Source organism: Myzus persicae, unplaced genomic scaffold, assembly GCF_001856785.1.
Source record: "Myzus persicae strain clone G006 unplaced genomic scaffold, MPER_G0061.0, whole genome shotgun sequence".
Lineage (NCBI taxonomy): Eukaryota > Metazoa > Arthropoda > Insecta > Hemiptera > Aphididae > Myzus > Myzus persicae.
Window position 1 is genome coordinate 533427 of NW_019104366.1, and position 15109 is coordinate 548535.

The window sequence follows — 15109 nt, forward strand, 5'->3', positions numbered from 1 at the left end:
TATAATATTTATATTCACATTTTATTGATTGTAACGTTTATTACTTCCTAGCCATAGTTATCACCAAATTTGTTATTTTATGAACATTTGAATACCTATTGTTTTTAATAAAATGTTATGACTGTTAAAACAAATTTTGTTTTTTATAATATAAAAGTGAATTAGTGAATCATTTGTATACAAATGGTAATGGTCTAAATACTTGAAAGGATAATCTTAAGGAATATTTTAAACTAAATATTTCAACATTTTCTTTCACAGTAAATTGACTACTTTTATGAAATTTTCAAGTTTTTATAGTTTCAAATAAACGAATAATGTAGACGTATATTAAATAATGACATAATATTAGTAGCTAAGTACATGCAGGGGCGTCATTTTAGTTTTTTTTCTGGGAGTGCAAACTTTTAGATAGTCCAATTTTGACATTTCACCAGGCCATAAAAAAAAATCTATTAATTTATATAAATGTAGGTAACCTATGTAAATATTCTTTCCTTCCCGTTTATAATTCTAATTGAAACTCATAATGACTAACATAACTTTTAAATAGCTAGTAATTTAAAGAATTAAAAGCTTATAAGCGACAAAAGCAACCAGCTAAAGCCATTTTACTGTTATTTGAAAAAAAAAAGCAAATAAGGTATAATCAATAAACCGGATAAACCAAAAATATATAAAAATTTGAAAAACATATAAATTTTATTTATATTACTTATAACTGAAATCATAATGTATAAGTTAATTATGATGGTGTATTTGGAGTATTAATGCCTGGCCAATTGTTAACATTTTTTAAGTCAGTGGTGCCATTGCACACCCTGCTCCCCTCTCCCCCAAATGACGCCACTGAGTACATGTGATAAACATTTACAAACATCCGATTTTCTCTGATTGACCTTTATTTATTTATTGCAATACATCATAGATATTAATAACATAAAACAATGAGTAAATAAAATAATAAATATGTTTAATCAAACTAAGGTTCCTTTTTAGTAAATATTATGTATTTCTACATTTCTATACTTATTTCATTGATGACAACAAAGAATAAAATAAAAGCAAATTTGGATGGAGAATATATTTTATCGAGGGCTTTTACACATTTGTTGTATACTTGGTAATTAATGTCGTTGACTATTGTGATTTGTGAAAAATGTATTACATTCTTCCTACATAAATGTATTAATGTTAGAATGTGTTTATAATAGTTATAATTTTAATGTCCTTTGTTTTTATTTTTCATACAGTGGCCAATTGGCACTTAAGATAAAAACAATTCCAAGTAGATTATGAATGACTGTCATGAAATGTGTATAATTTGTTGAAATAACAATTTAATATTAACAGTAACAAGAACGAATTAAGATATTATTTTCTCGCCTAGATTTCATTTCATTGATATGTTTCAGCATAATAATAAATAATTTGGTTATCCAGAAATAACAATATTTCTTCCTAAATACGCAAAAAAAAAATAATACTTACAAGTGTAGATACAAATACTAACAATAATGTTATTAATATTATTATCTCTTTTTAATCTGCCGTTGTTTAATAGTTAATTTAAATATTTAAATAGTACGTCAAGTGTTTTTTAATGATATGTAAACAAATTATTATTTATTATACTTCAATAATAAATAGCTAAACGAATAATAATTATAATCAGTAATCACCATTATAATAATGATAATAGGCGAGTGTGGTACTGTGGTGTTATCGTGGATGACGGAAGATCACAGTACCCGTTGTTCCCAACAATATCGTTTGGATCATGTATCCGAGCATATTCTAACTATCGACATTCAACATGGACACCAGAGACTCCATCCGTATAAATATCAGATATCCATAAACATTATAATCGGGAGCGGAGCTATAGGAGTTAAGGACAAATTTAATTTTATTAAAAAAATAATTATCCAACTATAAAAAATATCTGTGGTGGCTGTGTCGGGTGAAGGGAGGGAGTACGGCTTGATACGGTGATGGACCCGCGGCGGCCGTTTATCAGATATTCAGCCCGCTGCCGGGTCGCTACGAGCATGGACCTTTTACTCATTGACCGCCGACCGGCCCAATTGCCCAAACACCAAATACATAATAATCTATTGATAGTCTCGTGTTGACATGTAGCAGTGATGCAGCCCTTTTGGTACATTATATATATTTTTGTAGAGCATCGGAGTAACTCGGTAACCAAAAAGCGCAACCCATCTTGATATGGTAGAAACATCATGATTAATTATGCGAGTGGGTGACTCGTATCTCGCGGCCTGTAGAGAATATACTAGGATAACAAGCACCGCGGTTAATAGTTATTTATTAACCGCGAACTAGCACAACCAATCCTATATTATCTATTCTATAGCACTGATAATATGGACCCTCTCTAGTATCAGTCAATAATTCATTATTGCTGTCGCCGCGCTCCCTCTTCCCCATTGTCACATTACATTCGGTCTCGGTCGGCGTCGTGGTGTGCGCGCTGGACAGCGTTCTCAGAACGGCGTACTTGCCGTTCGAGCCAACTGGCTGGACCATGATAGAAATCATTTCTATCATGGGCCGGACGGCAGGACGTGCCGATGAACGACCCGGTGCGTGTATATGCGATAACAGCAGTGGGTCTTTGTAATCTCCGGCGCCCCGCAGACCGCTGCAGCCTGCAGTCGGTACTCAGTGCCCCGGTGTGTTGTCTCCTTGACGGCCACTGGCTGGTTTCGCGTCGGCCGTAGAGTGCGCACGTTTCAGATCTCCGTCGCCATACTTCGTTGATAGTTAAAACCAAATACCACATATGTAGTGTTTGTTTACATGCCGTCGTCCGTCGAACTCCAGATGATACTCACTAGGCATCGACTGGTCGATCATCAGTCTCGTCAGAGAATGCGCTTTTGAAGTTTAGAAATCAAAGCCGCCTACGTCCATTATCTTTTATTCCAAAGAAGCCAGTTTCTGTGAGCCACCGTCACGGCTTTAAGGTAATGCACCAACGCGAGCGCACCATTCTTGTAAACAACTGTTACAACTGAGAGTACCGTCTTGAACATGGCAGTGGCCTGTTGTTTACGCGTTTCTTTGTTGGATCGTTCTTGTGGTTTTTCTAACAGCGTTTCTCGGGCCACCCGTAACGAGTATCGTTAATAATACTGGAATGTATTTGCTTGGTTGGTCCAAACCCCTCGACGTGCGATTTTCTTTGTGATCTGATTTCTGAATTTCTTACTAATATTAAAGAAATAGTTATTCGATTTTTCTATCACGTCTATTATTTTAAAAGGTACCTAGGCTTATATATAATTTTAATAGCTGTATTTACAGGTATTAGGGGTCAATTTTAGTCCCCATTTTTCTTCGAGTACTTGTGATTCTTGTGGCCAATTACTGCTATAATCCAAAATCCAAATGCCCTTATATTTTAAACCAATTTCAAAACGGTTTCCTACATTTTGGTCTCAGGAGAGAAAGGTACCATGTCTCTACGAAGTCCGGTCATTATTGCTCAACCCCCCCCCCCCATACCTTCCATCACTTTGTCATCACCACTACCTGGTACACATGAGCAGCCGCTAGCACCGCGATTAGTGAGTAAACACATGCCTGTTTATATATGTGTATGCATGTACTCGAAGCTCGGTCTGCATGCTGAAAATTGTATCTTTCTCTCGTGAGACAGACTATAGGTACTCAACTTTTCCAATTTGTGCATTTCTGTTGGTTTTTACTCTTTTTGTTTTATCAATACAGTACAATAAATAATATTTATATTGAGTAATTTTGATATAAATGGTTCATGACACTAGGCAGGCACTCAGCAGTGCCACCTGACCTGGTACTTTTTAGGCATTATCATGTATTTATTCTTTTGAATCTTCTACCGAGAAGTGAGATATAGAATAGTTGTTGTTTAATTAATCGGTTAATGTAAGAGTTTAAGTCAGTATTAAATCTAAAGTAATATAATTTTGTTAGGTAATTGATAAAAGTTAGACATTTCTAAGTCTTGGTGAAGTTTTTTTTTCTGAAATTCGAGTTAGTAGTAACTCTTATACTCTTATGATGAAGCCGTCAATACAATGAATTTGTATTCATCATTAAAATAGATTTCAGTTCCAATATTTTATGTCGTTGTGTATTATATTATTTAAGGAATAATAATGAGTCAAACAAAATCAAATATCATGGTCTTTAGGCCAACGTGGGCCGAGTTTCAAAATTTTAGCAGTTATATTGAATACATGGAGTCTCGGGGAGCGCATAAAGCAGGAATTGCAAAAGTATGTAATCTTACAAATGTATTATACATAGTTGCACTGTTTATTTTTGTAAATTTTCAAATTTTATGTTTTAATAACATTTTTCTTTAGGTTATTCCACCTCCAGAATGGATTCCAAGGAAAACTAGTTATTATAGTGAAGATATTATGAATATGATTATTCCTGCTCCCATCTGCCAAGTAATTAATTTAAATACTTAGCTTTTTTCAAATTTAAACTGTTTTTTATACAATTCTGTTATTTCAACTACCACTATATCTACTCAATTACAATTTATATTTACTTGTAAAAGAAATGTCTTATAAGTTTTCTATCAAATATCTCAAAATATCAACTATGGTGTATTGTTGTCTACTATTATTTTTTCTTTTTAAAATCATAGTCCCATCAATTCCAACTATTTTTTGATTATTAATTTTTTATTCAGCTAACAAACAACTATTATTGGTATTGTATTTTCTGCATCAGTTGGTAATCAAAATAACATGTGAATTGAGACTGGAGGTCTTCAAGGTATCGAAAAATCAATTTTCTTAATTATATTATTTTAGGATGTACGAGGTAAACAAGGAATATATCAACAATTTAACATAGAAAAGAAACCCATGACAGTTGCGGAATATAAAACAATTGCTGAGTCTCGAGAATATATTACACCATCTCATTTTGATTATTCTGATCTCGAAAGAAAATATTGGAAAAATATAATTTACAAATGTCCAATATATGGTGCAGATGTATCAGGATCCATTACAGATAAGGATGTAAAAGTAAGTGTTCCATACATAGGAATTTTTTTTTAATGTATATCAACTATCTAATGTTGAAAACTACATATTTTTTTTAAATTTAGGTATGGAATATTAACAAACTGGGTACAATTTTGGACTTTGTGAACCTGGATTATGGAATAAGAATTGATGGAGTTAATACTGCTTATCTCTATTTTGGTATGTGGAAAACATCATTTACTTGGCACACAGAAGACATGGATTTATATAGTATAAACTACATTCATGAAGGAAGTCCAAAATCATGGTAGCTTTTTTTTTTATTTTATTATATGTGATTTTGTTGCATACGTTAATTATTTTTAGGTATGCAATACCACCAGAACATGGGCGACGCTTTGAAAGATTAGCTAGTGGTTTTTTCCCTGGAGATTTTTCAATTTGCAAAATCATTTTTCAGACATTAAATTTCTCTTATATCTCCTCAAATATTATCTAAATATTCTATTCCATACAACAAAGTAAAATATTGTTAATATGAGATTTTGTTAAAATATTCTATTTATTTCTACGTATTTGTTTTAGAAAACACAAAAGCAAGGAGAATTTATAATTACTTTTCCATTTGGATACCACGCTGGTTTTAATCATGGGTTTAATATGGCTGAGTCCACAAACTTTGCCTCGCCACGATGAGTAGAATATGGTAAAAGGGCGTCACTGTGTCGTTGTCGGACGGACAATGTGAAAATCAATATGGCAACCTTTATAAAGCGAATACAACCAGACAAATATGGTCTGTGGATCAAAGGAATTGATGTTGGTTGCCATCCAGAAGATCCTACTCGTATGTTAGCAGCACCTCTACGTTTTTAACGCTACTAATTTTATTATGTAGCTTAAAATTCTCTTAGGCTAATTAGTTTTGGATTTTAGTATTTAAGTGTAAATAACTAATTGATTAATATTAAGAGCATTAAACCTAAAAAGCCTTATTTAAATATGATAGTGCAAATTAAAATAAACCTGAATCAAAATCATGTTTTTATTATTATTAAATTTTATTTTCCCTTAACCAAAGGATCATGTAGTACATTCTCAATAATATATTCAGTATAATATAAATGTAAAAGATGCCTTATGTCTTATGCATTATTAACATTTAAATTAAAATCAAATTATTTTATAATTTTTTTATTCTGCACTTTTGTTAATGCACCCATATTATTTGAGTGATTTGAAATTAGTGACCATAATATTCATGGACTTATGCTTAAGGAAGTGCACCAATTAAATAAACCAAACGAGCGATACAATTCCTGAATGAATTATCTTACAGTTTTAAAAATTCCGTCATATTAATTCTTGGCTACATTTATACACTTAAAATACTGCTTACTCCAGTACCCTTAGAATTTGACATTAACTTAAAAATTAGTGATCTTAAAAAGTGAAGTTAAAAATATCAATAAACTAAATGGTTATTATTATAATCATGTACCTACTTCAGGTTAAAATGCTTTTTAATCCAAATGTATAACATATCTGATTTATTAATTAAAGAAGTGAATCACTTTATGTCAATTAATAATGTATGATTTAAACTTAAATTAGAATTGTCCTATCAAACTTATTTTTACCTTAATTTATACTCATAAAAATGTATATGTATTATCTTATATATAAAATTATATATTGGTATACTTTCAGAATTGTATATGTCCTCGGATTGATGAATATGTAATGCATAATGTTATATTTCATGTCTAGGCTGTGATTCTAATTACTAATTTATTACAATTATTTTTAATGCTCAAAATTAGGTCTTTTTTATAAATACAAAATTAGGTGTTTGATCTCTAAATAAAGAACAAGACTGTATTAATTGTTTTAGTTTTATATCAGTATTTTTAAGTGCCTTGTGATTATAGACCTTATACTAATAAACAGAGCATTACAGTTGTTCTCGCTGTCACTATGGTATGAACAAATGACAACCAAGCATACAATGTAGTTACACCAAATTTCACCATTCACCTAAATGCTCTGTATATTAGTGTAAGTTCAGTTTTTTCTATTTCTGTATTTAAATTTATATACACTTAACATTAAAGATTAATCTCATTTGATAAATAAATGTTGGAGGCATGAGTGATTTTATATGTTCTTGGTGTGCCTTGTTATTTATTGTCTTTAATTTTTGTAAACGTCATTAGAAATTTATTAAATTCGTTCTTCAACTAGTTGAGTTAATGTAAATATATTTATTTGTAATCAATATATTATTATTTTTTTTAAATATTTAACATAGTGAGAGGTAAAGATATAAAATACTATTAATATTCAATAATTTATTTTTGTGTGATTTAATTTTTTTATTTTAGCTTGTAGTTGATTGTGTTATATTCAATTCAGTACTCAGTATCAAAAATTTAAGATTTTGAGTATCAAATTTGATTATGTATAATATTTATTAATTATTTTATATGTTATATGGGGTGATTTGAATAATCCAATTTTAATATTTGTATTTACTTTAACATATAGATAGATAAAAATGTTAATGATAAGTAAGCAACAGGAACGCTGCTTGTATTTTTGTTATTTTACTATAGTTGAATTTTACTACACAAATTATTGTTCTTAGGTTTAAATTTGATTGACCTATTAAAAATATGTTTGCATAATTAAATAAAATTATGTTGAAATGAAATGAAATTATGAATTGTAATTGTATTATATATGTATGTTATTTTCATTGTAATTTCATTAAATGGATATCAGCATACTCTGTTGTATCTCTTTGGCCCACCCATTGTGTAGGAAATTTTGCATTTGGCAAAACCAATCTTATGCTAGTTTTATTATTTAAGTGTATAACAAACATAAGTGTAAAAATATTTTATAGATACTCTAATTTTAAAATAAGTTATTTCTGTGTTAAATATGATTTTAACCTGTTAAAAGATAAAAATAAAACAAAAACAAAAACATAAGAGTTTCCCTAGATGATATTCTTACCGTCAACTTTAAAGTTTGGTAGAAGACTAATTCAATTTAATATTCAAGTGAACAACATTTTTAATTGGTTCTTCAACAAAATCCAAATTGTCCGTGTTGGACTGAGAGAGGAAACAAAAAGTGTGCTTTTCTCTTAAATTACTATATACCCCCAACCAAATCTTTTTTGCTAATAACTATTTTAGTTACACGTGTCATACATTGTAAATTTTTTATTTCACAAGCTTTCCCTAGTAAAATATATTAAGCTTAAGTGTATACCAGCAATGTTCAAAAATGTGTGTTTAAACAGAAGTGACACTGAATTTGTACTAAAAACATACTATAGTGGTTTATTTGGTTTTGTTTTCCAACTATTATTGAACTATTTTATATGTAATTTATAGATATATTATTTTATTAATTTGTGTGAACATTTAATAAAATACTTCTTTATGCACATAGTAAATATACAGAATTATAAATTTTCAAATGACTATCGATTTATACACAACAAATTGTAGATTTTTGAGCTTTCTCTATAAAAGTTTTCTATTTGGCACACTATGTATTACAAAACTGTTAGGATTGCGATATAATCGACTATTGTTCTAAAATAATGCTATCATACTTTATGAATATTATTTTAAGATAGTAACCTCTTAGATAAAAATATAAATAATAAATAAAGCTATTCAGCATTGTTATTTAGATTATTGTATAAGGTCCCATCCAACTCTAGCCACAGGAAATTAAATATTCGTAACTCTTAAATCATAATGACAAGTTTTTTACTAGAGGTATTCGTATTCCTCACCTATTTAATATTTGTTAAATTATTAATTTAAATGTATATTACAAGTATAGTTAACAATCATGTAAAGTAAAATAGGTATATACACTACATTACAATAAAGTCAATATTATTTTCTTAATTTTGTAAATCAGGAAGAATGTAGCAACTTTTTTTTTAAATCTGCAGTCCGTATACTAATTTAAAAAAGTAGCTTAACTCTCTTTTAAAGAGAGTTAATATTTCTTCCTTATTGTCTTATTGATTGTGTGTTCTCTTAACTTAACTTAAGTTAATTATTTTCATTACCTAGCCCACCATTGTATTTATGTATATGTTACGGGCAATGTAAACCACAAATTTATTTTTAACAAACTAATATTATTTTTTTTATTATTATTACCTATTTATAGTATTGATTTTTTTTTTCAAACAATCATTATTAATTTTATTCTTGTATCATAATACAATAAACTATGAATTTTTTGAAACACTGTGTATAAACTTATTTTTGTTACTTATCGTGCTGCCTATTTACAAACCAAATGTAGAAAAGCAGACAGACTATGTAATTCCAAGTGCTTCTAAATCTTATTTAAATAAATAGGTAATATTAAAATTATAATTTATTATAAAAATAAAATGATGATACTTATTAATTTTTTTTTTTTTTGATATTCCATCAAAATATTCGTAATATTATGGTACATGAATAAAATTAATAATGATTGTTTAAAAAAAAAATCTATTCTATAAATAGTTAATGATTATAATTTATTAAGTCAAATAATTAGTCAATTTTCAATTTTAAGTTACCTTATTACGTTTGTTTTTATTTTGGCCATATCTGATTTTAAATTAAAAAAGCGAATTCTATTATCCTAAAGAGCATAGTCTAGAAGCTTATAAGTTTCTTATAAGCTTATAAATTCAACCAATTTTTCGAAATTCCTTTTTCAGGAAGTATGTTTAATTTAGTACCGCTTTTAGTAGTTTTTATAGTTATTTAAAGTTTAAACAAGAATATATTTCATTTTTTGCGATGTATTAACATGGGCATGAGCTTCCTAGAATAATTGCATCCGTTGGAGATAGTCCGACGCGGCCTAACAGCGATTCTCAGAAACACACTACTGATCATTTACTACTCACACATAAGACATAAACATAGGCCATTGAAATGTACATGTCATATGAACCGCCTAAATATTACTCCTTAAATAATACGCTTGTCTCTCACGATCATAATAAATAACAATAATTTACATTTGAACATAATTCCTATTCATCATCACATTTGAAAATGATTAATTATCTATAACAGTTATGTTGGTTGTATCCATCTGAAATTGATAATGAAGTAGATGTGTGAATTGAATAATAGGTACCTATAATTGACTAGTAAATGTTATACATTGTTATTTGACATTTGTTATCCTAGTTTATCAGTAAGCTCTTTTTTATTAACTTTAACAAATAAACATAAATATAATTCTTGTGAATATATTCCATGCTTTACATACAGCTATCACCATTCCCCGATTAAGGACATATTTCGACTAGTGTTTTTTTACGAATGGCGTTTTATATTTGACACACGCTCGTCAAACGCGTGTTATTAGCATTTCGTTTACGACTATTAATTTTGAAACAACAACATGAACTCTGAGAAGGAATATGCATTACCTCTTGTTTAAATAAAAATAAAAAAACATTGATCTTGGGTACACGCATACTTCAAGCATGGCTTCAAACCGGGTAGTTTTATACTACACTCTACAATGACTTGATACCGAATGAAAACAATTGTTGTTAATTTACGTATGTTTTGACAATCCTTCTACGAATTATTGAATGTAATGATGAATAAGTAATCACAAATGATATAAGTAGTTAGGACTTAGGACCGAGGATACTATGTGACGATGTATTCCAGCGATTGAGAGACTATAGTCTATAGCTATTACATTATGATGAGCTCGTTCATACATGATAATATATTTTTAATTTTTAATTAATAAAACAAACATAAGTACAATTTTCTTTATACATTTTAATATCTAAAAAACAAAGTCAAACGTAATATTATTAATGTTACACCCGTAAAATAACATGATTATCCAAATATATTATAAGAAAAGTAATTAATTTTTAATATTTTACTTTTAAGAAAAATATTTAAAAATTTATGTTTATTTGTCAACTGAAAAAATATGCTGTAAAAAAAATATAAAAAAATATTGATTTATGAGTATAAATTAATAATAGAGGATTTAGAAATTTCATTAGTGTTTGATGGAGATGAAACATTAGTAGGTATTTAGTGATAGAGATGTCGGTGAATTATAATTTCTAATATTATTAATAGACTCCAGAAAAGTTGTTGGTGTGTTTTATTGACTTAAAGATAACAAGGAATGATTTGATTAGTGTAAATAACCAGTAGGAAAGTTAAAAAAATATATTTTCATTTACACTGATTGAATAAATGAATGATAAAATATGTAGGTACCCATAATATTAAAGTAATATTACAGTTATCAACATTGCATATTTATAACATAGGTACCTATCTTATATTATAATTTTGTAATTATATTTAAATTTCTTCTTTTGCTGTCTTATTCTTATCAAATTAAATTAATAATCTTTTTACATCAATATCTCACTCAATTTTTAAGATTCTGAGAGGAGCGATGAATGTATTGATTTTACAATGGTGTGTTTTTTGTCTGTACTTTTATGAAGTCTAAATTTCAAACATTGACAAAACATGTAAAAATCACGAAAATTTGCAAAATGTTCTTTTAATATCTAAGATTTGAAAATTGAATTTAAGATTTCTCATGAGTTTTCTATAGGTATAGAATCAAAGTCTACAGGAAAGTCAAATTCAATTTTTATGTGAGTTTTAAGTTCAAATTTTTACTACATATTCTTCTCTATTTTTCGTGGAACAATTTTCTTATTTTATTGTAATTCAAAAACGAATAACCGTAGATACTTGAAAATTGCATAAAATGTTGGTTTAATCGTTTTCTATACTTGAAAACAGTTTCAAAATATTTATTATTGTTTTGAGCTGTTGACTACATTTTCAGTTTTCAATTTTATTGGCTTTTTTTACTGTAAATGTCAATAAAATTTTATTCATTGAGTCAAAAAGCTTGAAAATTGAATACCTACAAGATTTTCGATGTATATCATTACAATAGCCGTTAAAAGATATTTAAAATTCATAAGTAGGCCCTTTTTTTTTTACAGGCATTTAAAGTTCAAATTTCGATAATTTTTATCAAATTTAAAATTAATTTGTAGTTAAAAATTTATAAATGTATAAATTCAACTTTTATAATTAAGGATTGAAAATTTGAAACGAGGTTCCACGTAACTACGTAAGTAAATTATTCTGTACATAGGCGCAAATAGTGTATGCGATTTGGGGGGGCTGAAACTCAGATTTATATTGAACACTTTATCGACATTTATATTACAAAAAAATTTTCCTCGCTACGCTCATATTAAATGTACCAATCAACATAATCAATTTACAATACTTAAATATATATGTATTTTAATCACAACAAATTATTAAAAAGTAAATTACATTAGATTGATTCTTCTTCCTGTTTTAGAAAATTTGTTTAAAATAACATCAACATTTACAACAATAATATCTTTTTTTATATTAAGTATACCTAATTCATTGAATCGGTTTTGAGACACAGTATACCTTAAATACGTATATTGATCCTTCGCATTGCCGAAAATGATCTCTCACAAGTGGATGAACTGACTGGTAATGTGATTGCTACTTGAACGAGTTTAAATAGATTTGGAAAAACTTGTTGTGTTCCTTATAATATTCATATTCTGTTTTTCCATTTACAATATTTTTAAATACAGTTATTTCACTCTTTAAATCTTCAGTATTTATTTTTAAAACATCCTAAATAAAGTAATAGTCAATAATTATAAATACTAAATTCGAAATATTTTGAACCTTATAATGGTCAATTAAAAATGAGCTTCCTTCAAAATCCATTTTCATTAAATTGTCAATAGATGTAGCAATCTGAAAACTTTCAACTGAAAATCTTTTTTTCATATTAATAATAATTGCATCCTGGATAGGGAAAAAATACATTTATTTTCCAATATGATCTTTAAACATTAACCACTAACCAGTAACCCGAGTAATCACGGTATAAAATATATTTTACTAATTTTAAATAAAATAAAATACTTCAATATTTGCATTATTCTTCAATGTGTATGAGCTAAAATATATATAAAATTTGTTTCATATAATCATATACCATAATTTGGTATATGTATGACATAAGTATTTTTTTTTTTTTTGGAGGGGGGGGTCAATACAAAGTTTAAGGGAGCTTAAGCCCTTCACTATTTGCACCTATGATTCTGTAACCAAAAAAGTTTATAATAGTTGTTTTATATTCAAATTTGGAAGGAGTTAAATGTTAAACAACCAAGTATCCATTCAAAATCGGTTTTCGTACACAATGACATAAATTGATCCAAGTTTAACACTTCCATTACAGTGATCTATATACTCAATCTCAATGACGAGGGACACTCAAAATCTACTATAAGTAGGACAACAGACAGATTTCCAAGGTTTTTAATAATTACGATAAATGAATACGTCTAACCGTCTCAGAAGAGTATTAAGAACTTAAAAAATGTCTTCTTTATATTAATTAAGACTATCACTGAAAAAAATATGATAAAATAATTAACAGTAATGTTCAGTTAGGTGAGAAATTGTAGGCATAACGATAACCAGAATATTGCAAAAATTATAACAGAAATACAATTTGTACACCTTCTATTGTTTGTTTGTAGAGATAACAGATCGAAACAACAATGTTAACTAAATTGCATTTTTGACTGTTGTATTAATTATTGAGTGTGTATAGGTACTAAGGCACTTACTACAAAAGGGTTCTGTATTGGTAACAAAATAACTTGTAGTTGTAGACCACCTAGAATATCTATTGTCAATTGTCATAGTAACTAATATCGAACAAATTTTACTAATTTATTGTTCTCTGACACCTATAACTTATAAGGCTATAACATATAATCCTGCACACCTACAAATTAATTTGTAATCCTTAATTTTTAAATATGAATTTTGTTAGCAAATCTTAATTAAGTTTTGTATTTGAAACGAACTAATTTGTGGCCATGACAATAAATAATAATTAATTTTTTACAAAAATACATTTTTTACTATAACTTAAGACATTGTTGTCTCTGAGCCAATCGGTAAGCTTAGTTGTCACTACTGAATTTCAGTTCTCCTAACAGATCATTTTTTCATAGTAATAGATTGCTATAGTATATTAGTATATATATATATTTTTTAAGTAGGTAAGTACACATTTTTTAAATAATTTCTTTTTATGGTACAGTGTTTACTCCTGGGAGTCACTCAGCGGTGATTCTTTTAAGCTCGATATCTATAATATTAAGCTACATAATCATTTTTAATTTTAAAAATTATACAATTATGCCACCAAGGGTAGGTATTAAATTATTAATAGGCTCTAAGTGGCTAAGTACTTGTGCCTTATTTGTTATTCACAATATCAAGACATTCATATTGGAAAAGTTACAAATGTAAATAGTATCTATAATTTTAAAATGATAAATTGTATTGAGTGGCCGAGTACCGCAGTGTAGTCACAGACCACTGTGTCTAAAAAATAAAATCGTTAAATATATTGGTAATTTATAAATTAGCAACAGTCAATAATTAAAATGTCAAGGTCCAATTAACAAGACACTCCGTTGTTCAAGTACCACTGTTCGACTGCTCACTAGAAATCACCGCAAAATACAGGTGTTTCTGGGCGGTGGCGTGAATAACGACGGAGGGTAAGTACTCCGCCACAAAACCCTCCCCTCCAAAATAAAAATCTTTACACTTCTCTTTCAGAGGTCAAACGATCCTAGAGGACGGTTTTTATAAATAATAACATAACGCACTCGGCCTATACGAATTATTTACAGTTCACATAACTGCAATGAGTATTTTTTTACGCGACGTCGGTGTACCGTACACTCGTCAATAATAAGTAGGTCAGTAGTAGGTATAATAGGTAGACCATAGACATATCATATTTTATTATAGCAGGTTATTGACTGTTTTGTAATATGAACACACATGATACAATATCACAATGACATGATAGGTACATCGGTAGCAGTAGGTAACTCAATATATTTTAGTATTTTACTCTTTTGCAGTGCACACTATTTGCGTATA

At 28.4% G+C, this 15109-nt stretch overlaps 1 pseudogene; it reads left to right on the plus strand.

Moving 5' to 3' along the window:
* Positions 1 to 1704: 1704 nt before the first annotated feature.
* On the plus strand, positions 1705 to 6903 carry LOC111041559 (annotated as a pseudogene).
* Positions 6904 to 15109: the final 8206 nt, after the last annotated feature.